A 17,355-nucleotide genomic window follows, 5' to 3' on the forward strand; every position below is an offset into this window, starting at 1 on the left:
TCACTTTTTCTTGGCACTATGGATATCCAGAACTCAAGTGCTACCTAAAAATATACAAGCAAATGAAGCTATTTTAATTTCTAACTTCTTAAGACCCTTTCAGGTAGAAGTGAAAGCTTTGGAACTTACGATCTAAGATAGTGAGGTGAGGTGCTACAGAACGGGTTTCTGCTAGAAGACTCCATGCTGAAGGTTTGAGATTGTAAAGGAACTTGAAGAGTTAAGGTGGAAGTTGTGAGTAAAATGAGTTTATTTTTGTCAATAATTGGAAGGATCCTACTATCTTGAACTTTCTAACAATCTTCCCAACCTCTATTATAGTGTAATAGTGGGGACTGGGCCAGGATTTATTTTGTTTATAGTCAGTTATATTTTTAAATATCCCAGTTAGCAAATTTATTTCATTTTTATTTATTTATTTTAGTATTAAGAGAGGCACATTTTTCTTGACTTTTCCAAAGTCACCAAACCTAATTTGTTGAGTCTGTAATCTAAATCTCTAATGTCTAATTCAAAATTTTACCTTTTAAACCACATTACATTGTTCCTGCATCTTCCCACTGATACTAGCTTTTTAGTAATAGTAAATAACCTAAGCTACAACAAAACATTAGGTATTCCGTTTTTCTTTCTAATTTGCAAAGAAATCTTTCTTTGCATTTATACCTGCAACTTAATAAAGAAAAAATGCTGAGTCTATTCAAGGAAATAATGCATAAACAAACATGAAACAATATAAGATAAATCATGTTCATTCATTTATTCATACTCCCTACTATCCATCCATACCCAACTAAAATTTTTAGTACTTATTATATGCCAAAACCCAAGCTAGAGATTAGCAGCATATCAGGGAATGAGTGAGGTGTGGTGCATGCTTTTGCAAATCTTTTAGATGAGGAGAAAGAGACAAACCTGTAGAAAAATAGTTGTCAGAATGTGATTAACCTTTCATGTAAGTGTAAAATGGATGTACAGGTACTAAGAAAGTGTCCAGACTCTATATATCATAATTTAGAGAAAACTGATTAGAGAAACTACGTAGCATAGAGAGGGCTTGTTTTGAAACTATGGAGTGGATATTAGTCTGCCAAAGAAATTACAGAGTGGATATTAGTCTGCCAAAGGAATGCTAATGCAAAGTACCAGAAATTTGTTGGTTTCTGTAAAGGGTATTTATTTAGGGTAGAACTTACATTACAAAGCCCTAAAGAATCCACCTCACGGTTGCCCTCTCACTAAACTCTGTTGCCACATGCTGAAGTGAGATGTCGCTGATCTCTGCCTGGTCTCTCCTTTCCCCCCAAGCTTTCAGTCTTCTCTGTCCTGGTTGGGCTTGTCTCTTAGAGCTTCCTATATCAGTCTCAGGCTGTCTTCCCAAGCTCAGCGGTAAGCTATCAGGCAAATGGTTCATCTCTCCCTAGGGCTGCATGATTGAAAATGACAAAGTTCTCTACTCATCCATCTGTGGAGCTCTCTCTTCCCAGTACATCTTTTCTAGTGAGTGGAGGAGGCAAGACTCAATCTGAGTCACACCTTACTGACCTGGTTGAATCAAACACTAATCTTAACAGGTAATTTAATCAATGGCCCCTCAACTGAATTCATTATAATCAAAAAGCATCACACCCAGAATAGATTAGTTTATAAACATAATCTTTCTCTTTTATGGGGATTCTTAAATAATCTCAAACTGCCACAATAGGGAAATATAACCAAACAAATCTTTACTGTGAACCAATTTTGCTTGGTTTGACTTTTTTCCCTATCAATCCAGTATTTCTTAAAGTATGTTTCACAGAGATCATTGGTATTAGAATCATCTATAGTATTAGTTAATATATATACCAGTGGCTTGCTCCTTAGATATACTTGTTAGAAACTCTGGAAGTAGGACTAGGATATCTGCATGTTATCAAACTCAACAAATTACTATTTTGCAATTTGAAGTTGAGGAATACTGATTAAACTTCCAAGATTAATGGTGTTTTTAAACCTTAATATTTTTACATAATTTTGTTGTTCATACGATATTTGTTAAATTCAGTTTTAAACACTTTCACTGTATTATAATACCAATACATACAATTTTACAAAAGCAAGCAAGCAAACAACAATGAAAAATAAAACAGAACTGTAAATATCTAAAAAGTACCCTATACCAGAAGTTCTTAACAAGGGATTCGTGAACTTAAATTGAAATTCAAAAAACATTATTCCTGTGGGAGCATGTTGGTGAAGGTTTGATAAATGTATTAAATAATACACAGTATAACGTGGACTTAGTAAGGGGTCCATGGTTTTCATCTGACTGGCAAAGGCATCTGTGGAGATAAAAAAGGTTAAGAGTCCCTGTTCTATGCACATTCCCATTTGTCTTTAGATATCAGCAGTCAAATAATTGGAGAACATTCCTCCATTCTCTGTATCCCTCTCTTTTTCTCTCGTGTACCCGTGTGTGTGTGTGTGTGTGAGACAGAGAGAGAGAGAGAGAGAGAGAGAGAAAGGAGGCAAGGAGACTACATCAACATCCAAAAAGGCTACAATGAAAAATGAATAAACTCTTTCCTAATTCTAGATAGCTAATATTTAATTTTATCAATCTGATCAATGAAAACTAATTCATCAACGTGCTTTAAATTTGCATTTTCAGTTAAAAATGGACTTGAATACCTTTTCACGGGTTTATTGACTGTTTTTAACTCTTCCTTTTATTGCTTTTTTAGTTTTCCCTCTACTTCCTTAAGGAATCCTTTTAATTTTGATTGCTGTGTCCTAGATGACAACCATGCTTTCTATGCTTGATTTGTACTTTTTAATATTTTAATGTGTGTATGTATATATATATATGTATATATCTTTATTTTTGCTGCACAGATATATGGTAAAGATGATGACTAAATTTCCACAAATTATTTGAGCTACCAGTTCCACTGGGTAGAGTAAATGAAGAGAAACAGCTGTACAAAAAGATAGTATGTTTCCTAACCCATCCTTTGAATCAAAAGGAAGGGAGGTGGATATATGACTGCTTCTTAGAACCTAATGTCAAAAAAACTGTGTGTGGGCCCTTTCCAGACCCGAATAATGCTTAAGAAACTGGTAAGCCTTCACATTCCCTGTTTCCTTAACTCCCATCTGAATGCTAAAGACTCTGAGGCCCAGGAAAGGCCAGAATTCCTTGAGGGATAGGGCTTCTGACCCTGGATCACCACATGGAAGGCTATCCACCAAGCAAACAGTGATGGACTGAAGTTGTACATACAGCAGAAAAACATGTTTTTGAATTTAATCTTTTCTGGTGGATGTAAACCCACTGTGAGTAGGACATTATGATGAGGTTACTTCAGTTAAGGCATGGCCAACATCAATCAGGATGGGTCTTAATCCTATTACCAGAGTCCTTTAGAAACAGAGGGTGAGAAAATCACAGGAAGCAGGAAGCTGGAAAGCAACTTGGAAGAGAAGGATGATACCAGGAGACACCATCGTGGGCCTTGCCATGTGACAGAGGAACCAAGGGTCACCAGAAGCCAGCCCCAGAATGCCACAACCTTTGGAGAGAAAGCATCATCTGGATGTTGTCTTTATGTGGCATTTTCACAGCCCCAAAACCATGAGCAAATAAATTACTGTTGTTTTAGCCTAACCATTGCATTGGCATTTGCTGGAGCAGCCCAGGAAACTAAAACAAATAAACTTTTATTTTGTTAAGCCATTGAAATCTTTGTGTTTGTTATTTACTGATGCTAGTATTAACCTAACTCATTGAAAGGTTTTAAAATTTTATTTACTTTCATTTCATTTATGGGTCGTGGTAGTTTCCATGTCAATTGTAAAAATGTTTATCCTGTCTATGTTAGAAATTTGTTACCCATATTTTAAGCTACCACAATTTACTTTTAAGGAGTTAAGGTCTCTGGAATTTGTGAACATGTTTGTCTATAAAACAAATGAGACAGTATTCTATTTTTAATTCTATCTTTCTTCATCTTTTTTTTATTTCTAAACTATTAGATAATTATGCAATTTGTTGAATAAAAGATGAATATTTTCCACACTGTTTTGAGATGGCTTCCTTATCTTCAACCAGAATTCCTTATATACTTGGCTTTACTTGTTCCCACCTCTCCCAGTCCTACCTTTGATTTAATAGCCAATTCCTATGTTGTCATATGCATTTAAATTATGTTGGTTTTACAATATGCCAAATATCTGATAAAGTGTATCTCCTCTTATTATTCTTCATTCCCATAAATTTTCTGACTGTACTTACTTTTAATGGTTCAGATACATTATAGAATTTCAAAATTAAAAAATAGGACTTTAATTGTGCTTGCTTCTTCTGTACAGAGCATATTAAAGAGAATTGACATCTTAAAGTTGAACCTCCTCTATCTCTCATCATTTAATTGTCAACTTTTAAAATGTCAGTGTGTTTAGGTACTGCACATTTCTTCCCAGTTATATTTAAAAACAGTTTCAATATTGGCATTCAAGTTTTCTTTTCTAAGATTTTTAAAACCCTTGACCACATTTTAATATAGGAAATAATTTTGTTTATAAATTTGTTTATAAATTGTGTGATCATCTACTGATTGCAATTTTAGATGATTTTTAAGAATTCCTAAGTAATAAAACCATACTATTGATATATAATGATATCATCAGATTTTATAATGTCCATTCATGTCATCTAATTCTGTTAATTACATGGGAAAACTTAGAATAAAATTTAAAAATAACATGCATTTTACCTTAAATATACTTGTTTTTAACCCATTTTTCATATTTCATATTAAATATACTTGTCTTTAACCCATTTCTAATATATCATTACTGAGCCTGATGTCTTTTGAAGCTTCAGATTCCCTTTACAAAATAATTTGATAACTTAAAGAAAAATCAAATTTTGATTGATATACCATCTACTATTTTTAAAATACTTTAAATATCTTCTAGTGTTCCTTTTAAGTCATATTAGGACATTTAGTTTGATGCCTTTACCTGTGGCAGGTTCCCTGAGTTTCTTTGTAATTATTCCCTTAATGATAAATAGTATGAGAATATACCTTGAGTAGTTTTTGAAAAAGGTCACCTTATTTTTCCAGTTGTCTCTTTTGTGACAATTACAGTGCAATAAAATACTAAAAAAGAAATAGGTGTGGACTGTTTTTTCTCTTCAGTGGAATATTTTGGAGAACATATGGCAACTATAATGCATGAAACTGATTGCATATAACCTCTAGGGAATAAGATCATGATTACTATTCTCAGATTCTACTGTGTTACATTCTCTAAAAGCTGAGAGGAAATTTACCCAGGCAGAAACATATGAATTCTTATTTCAGCCAATGTGGGTAGTATAAAGGCATTTACTATCCAGCAGAACTTCTAACATTACAGGTCATTTATGTTCATAATTAGATTTAGGACTATAAATAATAATTATGAAAATGGTGGACATACTGACCAATATCAGACTGAAGTATGTATGTGCTATTTCTGTTTGGGATTTATTTACAATGCTAACTGAAATAAATGTATTTATAAGTAAAATACTACCATAGACACAATTAAACCTACACACAGAGCCCAGTGTATACAGAATATTTCCATGGGTTTTGCTATGAAAGAAAGAAGACAACTTGGGCGTTTAGAAACTTAATCTCATGATGAGATGGATTAGTAGTGGCAGGTGCCTTCAACCCTTGGTTCGTAACCTTAGGACAGACAGCTGTTTGGGCGTTTTTGATTGGGACTGTTGCCCTCAGCAAACACATTTGATGTTCATTCATGGTCCCTTGGCTGCAAATACAACCATCTGTTAAGATGGCATGTTGCCTGTTTACAAGTTGGTAAGCTTGATCCACTAGGAAATGGGTGCCAAGTAAATAAGTGTATGACTGGGTGGCTGTGTAAGTTTTGCACTGCAATTGCTATAACCAGATCATACCCTGTGACAGTATATCTTATTTGTGTGAGGAGTTTTTTTTACAATCTGATGTCTATTTTGTATGTTATCAACTTTTTTTTTTTGAAGAAAACAGGATATGTTTAGTTTAGCATGCATATCATGAAGAGATTCTTATTTTGCAGGTGTTAATTTGTATTGTGTAAAATTGTATGTGGACAAACAATACACCACTACTATTTTTATATGTATATATTATTTTTTAAAGGTACTTAGATAACATAATGCTGTTTTTTTAAGCGACTGTTGTCTGTGTGTTAAGTGATTTTCCAGGACTCTTTTGCTTTTATGTATTATTGCAGTTTCATAATTATTTTATAGAATCCTTTCAAATATCTTAGAGCTGTATTTATTCTCTAGCTATATTTCAAAACCCTTTTGAATAAGCACATATGCTAAGGTATTGGTTTGAAAGAAAATCATGTAAAAACCATGTCTTGGTGTACAATGCAATTACAACATGGGAAACTCAGTAATCTCTAGGCTACTGTTGTTCATGTTAACTACACTATAGACAAGAAAAGTATCTAAAGATTTTCTTTTACTTGATAAATTCTTTTGCATCATGGCTTTTCAGTTAACTTGGGAAATAGTTTTCTTTAGAAATATAACTCTCAGATATGTAATAAATTATAATAACTATGAAGTAAATATTTCTTAAAGGACAACTGCATCAGTATTTTATTCCTCAAAATATAAATGCAATAAAAGATGATTATTTTAAAATATCCAATCTATCTATTTTATGATCCTGTTATAACTATAAATGTACTACCTAATTTTGAAGCCCGTGATAAAAATGGAGAGAAATCAATACCAGCACTGTTTGCCACATTCTTCATGAGACAGCAATTGTAAAAAGAACTAAACAGTGTGCCTCAGAGGGAATAGGGATGTGCAGTGGGCCCCTACTAAAGTTTTAAATCCAGATATATATCTTTGATGGGTAAAAATGGAAATGACCATGATCCCAACAGTCCACATACTATCAGTTACCTCCAATTCCTAAGGATTCCACATACCTGTAAGCCAGACTTGCCAGGCAAATATACACATTATGATGAGCAAGGGGACTGATTTAAAATCATATGTAATCTCTTACTGGGTGAAATGTTATTTCAAAGGCATGAGGATTACGTTGCTCTAGTCTGGAGTTTGTGCAATGCAATATGCTTGTTAGATACTTTACCAAGCTGCCCCCTGATTCCTTTCGCTGCTCTCTGATGACTAGGGTGCTTTCCTTGCAAAAGTATTTTGCACATGTTCTTAGAAAGAACAGTGGTCTCAAAAGTTATCCTGTGTGGCGTAAAAGAAAGACAGCATTGAGTAGTTCCAGTTAATATCTGTTTACTCCTCCCTAGAAGCAGCTCAGTTTAGCATGAGGTTTAATTTTATTTCTCAATAACATTTTCTTCTTCACCACTTTAAAAACTCTTCTTCCTTCTTAAAGGTAGAGGAAATTAGCACACACACACACACAATAAAACTCTAGTTCTTCCCAGAACTAGAGGGTTAAGAAGAAAAACATCCATTATTACCTTACAATTCTAATATCTTGGCAAATGAAAATTCATATACACTATAGAGGGACAACAGGTAGATTTACTCAATATGAACAGACAAAAATGTCAGGGCATTTGTCATAGAAATTTGTGCAGGAAATTGAATATAGGAAATTGGTTGGAAGGTAATGATTCAGGAAGGAATTATTTAAAATCAAATTTTAATGCAAAAGGGTCATGACGAAACAACTGTTAAAAAGAGAATGGATAAATGCATGTAATGTCAAAAAAAAAAGGAAAGAGTTTGTTTATGGTATTTAAAAAGGCCACAGGAATATAGTAGAATATTTATTCAGTAGAATATTCAGTAGACTATTTATCAACTCATTTTGTGATTTTTTCTCAAACATCAGCAAAGGTTTCTTTTACTTGTCTTACAAACTCAAATCATAGTAATTAATTAGGACTTTTATGTCATCCTGACCTCATTAATTTACTCATTCTTTTACTAATTTGTCCACATTATTAAACTCATTTTGCATTTGGGGCATTGATTAGAGCTGGGGAGAAAATTTATAAAAAGATCAATGAGACACAAATGAGGACTTTCTAATTTGTAAGGAAAGACAAAACCATGACCATATCATATAATTATTATAATAACAATGTGATATTTCCATAGTAGCACAGAAAAATGAATGACTAATCTACATGGAAAATGGACAACTATGAAGAGAAATAGATATTTGAAAGTATTGAAACATGAATGTAGAATCACTAAGGAGTTGAGAAGGATCATGTGAATTTCAGGTAGTGCTAATATAACCAAGTCTTAAGAATTGGCAAGATTGTTGAATCGTTATATAGATGCTGTTTTAATTTGCTAAAAGCTGCTGGGAACAATATATCAGAAATGGGTTGACTTTAATAATTGGTTAAAACATATAGTTTTGAGGCTGTGAGAGTGTCCTAGTCAAGGCATCTTTAGGAGATGCTTCCTCTCTTAGCTGCAGCTGTGGACAACCAGGAACATGGCAGCATCCATGAGTCTCTTCCCTGTCCTCTGGGCCTCATTGCTTTCAGATTCTAGCTAAAGTGGCTTCCTCTCAGCTTCTATGTTCTGTTGATTTCAGTTTCTGGCTCCTAAGTGCCTTCTCTCCTTGATTCTGGGTTCTTCTCTGTCTCTGCAGCTTTTTATTCTTCCATTTATAAAGGACTCCAGTAAAAGAATTAAGACCCACCCTGGGCCACACAATCTAATTAAATGCCCTAAAGAGTAATTTAATCAAACTTCCCATCAGCAATAAGTTTACAGCCATGGGAATGATTGACCCTAAGAACTTGTTTTTCTAGGGTGTACTGCGGTCACCCCTCGGGCTGAAGCGTGGTTTGCTGGCCTGGCAGGGGAGCGGCCGCGGTAGGCCTAATTCCGCTGCCCCCATAATAGGGTGGCTGGTCGGACTCACCGCCACCCCTGAAGGAAGCTCGGCATGGGCGCAGAGTGCCCTCGGGTCTCCCCTTCTCGGCAGCCATGCTTCCGCGGCCGCCCCTCCTCCCAGATGGCGCCACCCGATGCCTTGTGGGGCGGCACCCTTCTTCTTCCTTCTCCCTACGGCAGAAAATTCCAGTCTGCCCTTTTCCCCTCCCCCGACAGCAGCAACAGCCAGGTGTGGGCGGAAAAATCCAGCCCGCCCTTTTCCCCTCCCCCGACAGCAGCAACAGCCAGGTGTGGGCGGAAAAATCCAGCCCGCCCTTTTCCCTTCCCCCGACAGCAGCAACAGCCAGGCGTGGGCGGGAAACTCAAGTCTGCCCTCCACCCCAGTAACAGCAGCCACCAATCCCGAAACCCTGCCCCTTCCCCCAGCAACAGCGACAGCCAATCCCTAACCACCACCCCTCCCCCGCCCAGTACCGCCCACTGACCTTTCGCCGGCAACCAATCAGAACAGGGCGTGGCTTCGACCAATCAGCCTTCCCCAGCCCCTATAAAACTGTTGCCTCTCCCTCAGTAAAGTGGACTTGCGTGTTTACCTTGTCTCCGCGGTAGTTCTTCTGCCGTGCGCCCTCCAGTCCTGAGAGCCCCCGACAAGGGCCTGGCCTCCCTTGTCCCCAGTTCGTCGCCTGCTTCTCCGGGCGACCCCTTCGTCGCCTGCTTCTCCGGGCGACCCCTTCGTCGCCGGCTTCGCCGGGCGACCCCGTCAGCCGAACCGCGCAACCCCTTGTGAGACCGATCCCTCGTCTGCTGCCGGACCGACCCCTCGTCCCAAGCGGGACCGACCCCTCGTCCAGAGCTGGACCGACCCCTCGTCCGCAGCCAGACCCCACCTCTACCGACCGAGCTAGCCGCCGCAGCTGGCGCCCAACGTGGGGCAGAGCACCCCCACCGCCACCGACTGAGCAAGCCGCCGCAGTGTACAAAATCTTCACACTGCCACAGATGCCTTTTTACTTTCTAGTATATTGCAGAATAGCCAAAAATAAATACCTGAAATTACTGAAACATGATGAGCTAGTATCAAGATACCTTCATCTCTAATAATTATTATAATAGGACCTTTATCGTGTGATTGTGAAAACCTTGTGACTGGCCCTCATTTGTATCTCCTCCACCTAATTATGTTTTACAACTTTGAAATCTGGTGATCACTAGACAGCCCCCTAATTTTATTAATGAAGGAACTTGAGTTGGTCCAAATTAACCTACCACAATTACTCATTAGCATGAAACTATGTGTCCTGAGACATCATATATTTATCAGAATTACTACAGTTTGGGGAAACAGATTTTAGGTTAATAGGCCATCTGATTCCTTGCTATGCTCTTAGCAATACATTCTCTTACTGAAATGCCAGTGTCCCAAGAATTGGTCTTTTGGAGTATGTATTAGTCTGTCAAATAAGTGCCAATGCAAAGTATCAGAAATCTGTTAGCTTTTATAAAGGGTATTTATTTGGGGTAAAAGCTTGCAGTTACAAGGCCCTAGGGATTCCAACTCAAGGTTGCTTTCTCACCAAAGTCAGTTGCCATGTGTTGAAGTAAGGTGGTTGCTAATCTCTGCAAGGGTTCAGCCTTACCCTTTGAGCTTCCTCTCTTTCAGCTGCAGGCTAGCATAGGGCTTGTCTCTCAGGACTTCTCTCTCCTGGCATAGGGCTAATTTTTTTCTGGGCTTTCTGTATCAATCTCTATACTCTTCCCAAGGTCAGCTGTAAGCTAGTGAAAAAGGCTCATCTCTCCCTGAAGACTTAGCTGTTTTAGACTTCTTTCTGTCATATGGCAGGATCAAAATGACAAACTTGTGTCCTCTTCCCCTGTCTCTTCTTAAGTGAGTATCCATTTATGTCAGTTCACCAAGGGGACAGGGACTCAACCTGAGTTACACCTTACTGATGAATGTAGCCCAATCAGAAGCCCTAAAATGATTCTATCAAACTTAATCAGAGGCCACACACAGTCAAAGGGTATCACACTCAGAAGAATAGATTAATTTGCAAATATAAGTCTTTTTCCTTTGGGGATTTATAAATCTCAAACTGTCACAGAATGAGGCAGGCAGGGGGAAAAAAAAAAGCTGAATAAAAGGAAGAGCATGTGGAAGTCTACAGAGGTAGTAAAGGAGTCCTGGAGTCTGATGATGAATCAACAAATTTAGAGTCCCTGAGTAAAAGTGGGAGGGGAGTTTTAAGAGGAAAATTAATAAATCATGATAATTAAGACTAAGGAATACATCAGTGACCATATTGAAAACATGTAGAGTAAAATCTAACATAGACTATGATTACCAGAGAAGGCTTGATTTTCATTCATTCATCTACTTATTCATTCCATTATAATAAAAACTTGAGCAAATTTTGCTTAGGTCTCAGGGAGTTTTACTGAGTCTATTAATGAATTGGAGAGACTCCAACTACCACAATGTAGAGAAGGGTTCCACTGAACAAAGAGAGTGATGGAATTTTAAAAAAAGTTTATTGAAATATTGCGGCGGCTTGCTCGGTTGGTAGAGGTGGGGTCTGGCTGCGGACGAGGGGTCGGTCCAGCTCTGGACGAGGGGTCGGTCCCGCTTGGGACGAGGGGTCGGTCCCACTTGGGACGAGGGGTCGGTCTGGCAGCAGACGAGGGATCGGTCTCACAAGGGGTTGCGCGGTTCGGCTGACGGGGTCGCCCGGCGAAGCCGGCGACGAAGGGGTCGCCCGGAGAAGCCGGCGACGAAGGGGTCGCCCGGAGAAGCCGGCGACGAACTGGGGACAAGGGAGGCCAGGCCCTTGTCGGGGGCTCCCAGGACTGGAGGGCGCACGGCAGAAGAACTACCGCGGAGACAAGGTAAACACGCAAGTCCACTTTACTGAGGGAGAGGCAACAGTTTTATAGGGGCTGGGGAAGGCTGATTGGTCGAAGCCATGCCCTGTTCTGATTGGTTGCCGGCGAAAGGTCAGTGGGCGGTACTGGACGGGGGAGGGGTGGTGGTTAGGGATTGGCTGTCGCTGTTGCTGGGGGAAGGGGCAGGGTTTAGGGATTGGTGGCTGCTGCTGCTGGGGTGGAGGGCAGACTGGATTTTTCCGCCCACGCCTGGCTGTTGCTGCTGTTGGGGGAAGGGAAAAGGGCGGGCTGGATTTTTCCGCCCACGCCTGGCTGTTGCTGCTGTTGGGGGAAGGGAAAAGGGCGGGCTGGATTTTTCCGCCCACACCTGGCTGTTGCTGCTGTTGGGGGAGGGGAAAAGGGCAGACTGGAACTTTCTGCCCTGCGCCTGCGCAGGGAGAAAGAAGAAGGGTGCCGCCCCACAAGGCATCGGGTGGCGCCATCTGGGAGGAGGGGCGGCCGCGGAAGCATGGCTGCTGAGAAGGGGAGACCCGAGGGCACTCTGCGCCCATGCCGAGCTTCCTTCAGGGGTGGCGGTGGGCCCGACCAACCACCCTATTATGGGGGCAGCGGAATTAGGCCTACCGTGGCCGCTCCCCTGCCAGGCCAGCAAACCACACTTCAGCCCGAGGGGTGACCGCAAAATATATCACTCATACATAAACATATGTAAACAATAAATGTATAATAGTTGTGAACTTACAAAATAAACATATAACATCAAACAAACATATATAACATTTCATCCTACCACCAATAACTTGCATTGTTTTTAAACCTTTTTAACTGATTAAAGAGCATTGTCAAAATATTACTACTAAACAAAGTATTTTTCCCCTAACCAATCTGATTATCTTTTTTTTAAAGATTTCTTTATTTATTTATTTCTCGCCCCCCCCCCCCCGCCCCCAGTTGTCTGTTCTCTGTGTCTATTTGCTGTGTCTTGTTTCTTTGTCCGCTTCTGTTGTTGTCAGCGGCATGGGAATCTGTGTCTCTTTTTATTGCATCATCTTGTTGTGTCAGCTCTCCATGTGGGTGGCACCATTCCTGGGCAGGCTGCACTTTCTTTCGCGCTGGGCGGCTCTCCTTACGGGGCGCACTCCTTGCGCATGGGGCTCCCCTATGCGGGTACACCCCAGTGTGACATGGCACTCCTTGCACACATCAGCACTGCACATGGGCCAGTGATTATTATCTTTATATCATTTACATATGAACATACATTGCGGTCACCCCTCGGGCTGAAGTGTGGTTTGCTGGCCTGGCAGGGGAGCGGCCGCGGTAGGCCTAATTCCGCTGCCCCCATAATAGGGTGGTTGGTCGGGCCCACCGCCACCCCTGAAGGAAGCTCGGCATGGGCGCAGAGTGCCCTCGGGTCTCCCCTTCTCGGCAGCCATGCTTCTGCGGCCGCCCCTCCTCCCAGATGGCGCCACCCGATGCCTTGTGGGACGGCACCCTTCTTCCTTCTCCCTGCGCAGGCGCAGGGCAGAAAATTCCAGTCTGCCCTTTTCCCCTCCCCCGACAGCAGCAACAGCCAGGTGTGGGCAGAAAAATCCAGCCCGCCCTTTTCCCCTCCCCCGACAGCAGCAACAGCCAGGTGTGGGTGGAAAAATCCAGCCCGCCCTTTTCCCTTCCCCCGACAGCAGCAACAGCCAGGCGTGGGCAGGAAACTCAAGTCTGCCCTCCACCCCAGCAACAGCAGCCACCAATCCCTAAACCCTGCCCCTTCCCCCAGCAACAGCGACAGCCAATCCCTAACCACCACCCCTCCCCCGCCCAGTACCGCCCACTGACCTTTCGCCGGCAACCAATCAGAACAGGGCGTGGCTTCGACCAATCAGCCTTCCCCAGCCCCTATAAAACTGTTGCCTCTCCCTCAGTAAAGTGGACTTGCGTGTTTACCTTGTCTCCGCGGTAGTTCTTCTGCCGTGCGCCCTCCAGTCCTGAGAGCCCCCGACAAGGGCCTGGCCTCCCTTGTCCCCAGTCCGTCGCCTGCTTCTCCGGGCGACCCCTTCGTCGCCGGCTTCGCCGGGCGACCCCGTCAGCCGAACCGCGCAACCCCTTGTGAGACCGATCCCTCGTCTGCTGCTGGACCGACCCCTCGTCCCAAGTGGGACCGACCCTTTGTCCCAAGTGGGACCGACCCCTCGTCCAGAGCTGGACCGACCCCTCGTCCGCAGCCAGACCCCACCTCTACCGACCGAGCAAGCCGCCGCAATACATGAACAATTTCGTGTATAGTAAAAGTTGTAAACTTACAAAGCAAACATGCATAATGTCATACAGGGGTCCCGCACATCAACTGTCCACCAACACCTTGCATTGTCATGAGACGTTTGTTACAAACTATGAAAGAACATGTCAAAATCTTACTACTAATCATAGTCCTTATCTTACATTTGGTGTGTTTTCCCCCAACCCACCCTATTATGATTTTTTAAATATATTTTTTATGACAGAAGTTGTAAACTTATAAAACAATCATGCACATGTGCAGAATTCCCAAACAACACCCCTCTATCAACATACTACAATGTGGTGTGTCATTTGCTACAGATAAAATAATATCATCTGATTATTGCCATGTCCATAGCGTACATTTGGCTCACATTTTCCATACTGCCTCAGTATCAACACAGTACATCTTTTGCATAGATGCAAGAATATTATACTATTACTATAACCACAGTCCATAGGTCACGCCAGCTGTATTTTTCCCATGCTTCTCCACTTTCTCAATACCCTGCAGTAGCGATATACGTTTATTCTGCTAACAAAGACATTCTTGCCTCTCTGTACCATCAAACACAATTCTCACCCACCTCTTGGTTGACTATGCTATCCACTTCCTAGATTATTCTCTAGCATCTGAAAATTGGCATTTACATAACTAGACTACCATTTTCAGTCACACCCCCATTTATAAACTAGCTGTTACTCACTGTGTATTACCATCTACTCTATCCATTTCCACACTTTTCAGTAAAGTCAATTAAAACTTCTACATACATTAAACATCAGTAGTCCACTCAATCCTTCTCTTATCTCCTTTAAGAGACCACCATCTACCAACACATCTTGAAGATATTTTCCAGTAATTTCTTTTAGAAGTTTTATGGTTCTTACTTTTACTTTTAGTTTTTTAAATCCATTTTGAGTTAATTTTTGGATAAGGTGTGAGATAGGCATCCTCTTTCCTTCTTTCAGCTCTGGATGTCCAATTCTTTCAGCATCATTTGTTGAATGGATTGTTCTGCCCAAACTGTGCACTTTGACATGCTAGTCAAAAAATCACTTGACCATACCTGTGAGAGTCTGTTTTTGAACATAAACATAATTTTGTTCCATTGGCCTATTGTGTCTGTCTTTAGGCCAGTACCATGATGTTTTACCACTACAAGTAGTTATTTTGATTTAAGAGGATTCACTTTTCCTTTTTATGATGTTTCTGGCTATTCAGGACTCCTTACCCTTCTAAATAAATTTAATGATCATGTTTTCAATTTTTTCTTTAATGCTGGTGGAATTTTTATCGGGATTGTATTGAATCTGTGTATTAATTTGAGTAGAACTGACATCTTAATGATATTTAGTCTTCCAATCCATGAATATGGAATATTCTTCCAGTTATTTAGGACTTATTAAATTTCTTTTAGCATTGAGTTGCAGTTTCCTGAACACAAGTGCTTTACATCATTTGTTAAGTTTATTTGTGACTATTTCTGTTTTATATGTCATATTTTATTTTCACCACTCTTTTCACACTTTTCGTTACTTTTATTGATATAATCTTCATTTCTAGACTCTCTTCCAGGCCTCTCTCTGTTTTTTTCTTTTCAGGCTCTAGCACACCTTTTAGTATTTCCTGAAATTCTGGTCTCTTGCTTAGAAATTCTCTCAGTTTCTGTTTATATGTAAATATTCTAATCTTGCCCTCATTTTTGAAAGACAGTCTTTCTGGATATAAGATTCTTGGCTGGAAGTTTTTCTCTTGTAGTATCTTAAATATATCAGACCACTATCATCTTGCCTCCATGGTTTCTGGTGAGAAATCTGCACTTAATCTTTTTGGATATCCCTTATATGTTATGCATTGTTTTTCTTTTGCTGCTCTCAGAGTTCTCTCTTTGTCTTTCATCTTTGGCATTCTGATGAATATGTGTCTCGGAGTTGGTCTATTTGTTTTTTTTTCAGATGAGAATACATTGTGCTTCTTGGACAGGAATATCTACTTCCTTCAATAAGGTTGGGAGATTTTCTACCATTATCTCTTTAAATATTCTTTCTGCCCCTTTTCCCTTCTCTTCTCCTTCTGGGAGACCCAATATATGTATGTTTGCATGTGTTTTGCTGTCGTTTAGTTCCCTGAGACCTTGTTCAATTTTTTCCATTATTTTCTTCATTTCTTCTTTTGTAGGTTCACTTTCACAGGCCATTTCCTAAAGCTCACCAATCCTTTCTTCTGCCTCCTCAAATCTGCTCTTATATGATTCCACTGTTTTTTAAATTTCATTGATTGCACCTTTCATTCCCACAAGATCTGCTATTTTTCTATGTATGCTTTCAAATTTTTCTTTGTGCTCATCCAATGTCTTCTTAATATCCTTAATCTCTTTATCCATGTCCTTGAATTTATTAAGGAGATTTGTTTGAACATCTATAATTAGTTTGTCTAAGCTCCTGTATGTCACCTGGAGGCTTATCTTGTTCCTTTAGCTGGGCCATAGATTCCTGTTTCTTGGTGTGGATTGTAATTTTTTGTTGGTGTCTTAGCATCTGGCTTACTAGAGTATTTTTTCTGGGTGCAGTTTTTCTCTTTAGTTTAGGGCTTCCTATCATTTCTCCCTTGCTGGTTATGCAGTAGGAGCCAAGTATGTAGTTGGTGCTGTAAGCTGTGGAGGTTCAAGCTACCCTCATTGCCCCAAGGACCAATGAATCTTCTTCCAACTTTCTCCTTTCCTAGGGGTAGGGACAGAGTCACAGTTATGTGGAATAATCCACATGCAGGCCTAGACTGTAGCTGTCCAGAGTTGATGAAGCTTCACACCCCTTTCTCCCCTGCCTGGCGTGGGGATGGAGCTGCAGGTGTGGACAGCAATTTAAGCAGTGCAGGTCCAAGATGACCACAGTTGCTCTGGCAGACTTCTGATTTTCAGTCTATGCCAGCCAAAGCTCCCTGCAGTTACCTATGTAGGCTGGTGCAGAGCTCCTCAGTCTCCTCCCCATCAGAGGTGGTGCTGAAGCCTAGGCAGGCTGCAAGCTGATCTGTGTGAAAGAAAGTGGTTCCTGCTGTACTGAGAGTTTCAGTCATCCAGGCTTCCCCTCAGGCTGGGGTAGAGCCAGAATGGCGGCTACTGGCCTCTTTCTGACTTGGGCTAATTCTCACCCCAGCTGTTCTAAGGGTTATCTGTAGCCAGCCAAATATACCATTCAGTAGCTGAACTCGGCAACCAACCATCTCCTCCTCCCCTGTTTCTGAGAAATGGAGCTTCCAATTCCCATCACAGAGCAGCTCCTGGGGC

This window comes from Dasypus novemcinctus, chromosome 1 (genome assembly GCF_030445035.2).
Source record: "Dasypus novemcinctus isolate mDasNov1 chromosome 1, mDasNov1.1.hap2, whole genome shotgun sequence".
NCBI lineage: Eukaryota > Metazoa > Chordata > Mammalia > Cingulata > Dasypodidae > Dasypus > Dasypus novemcinctus.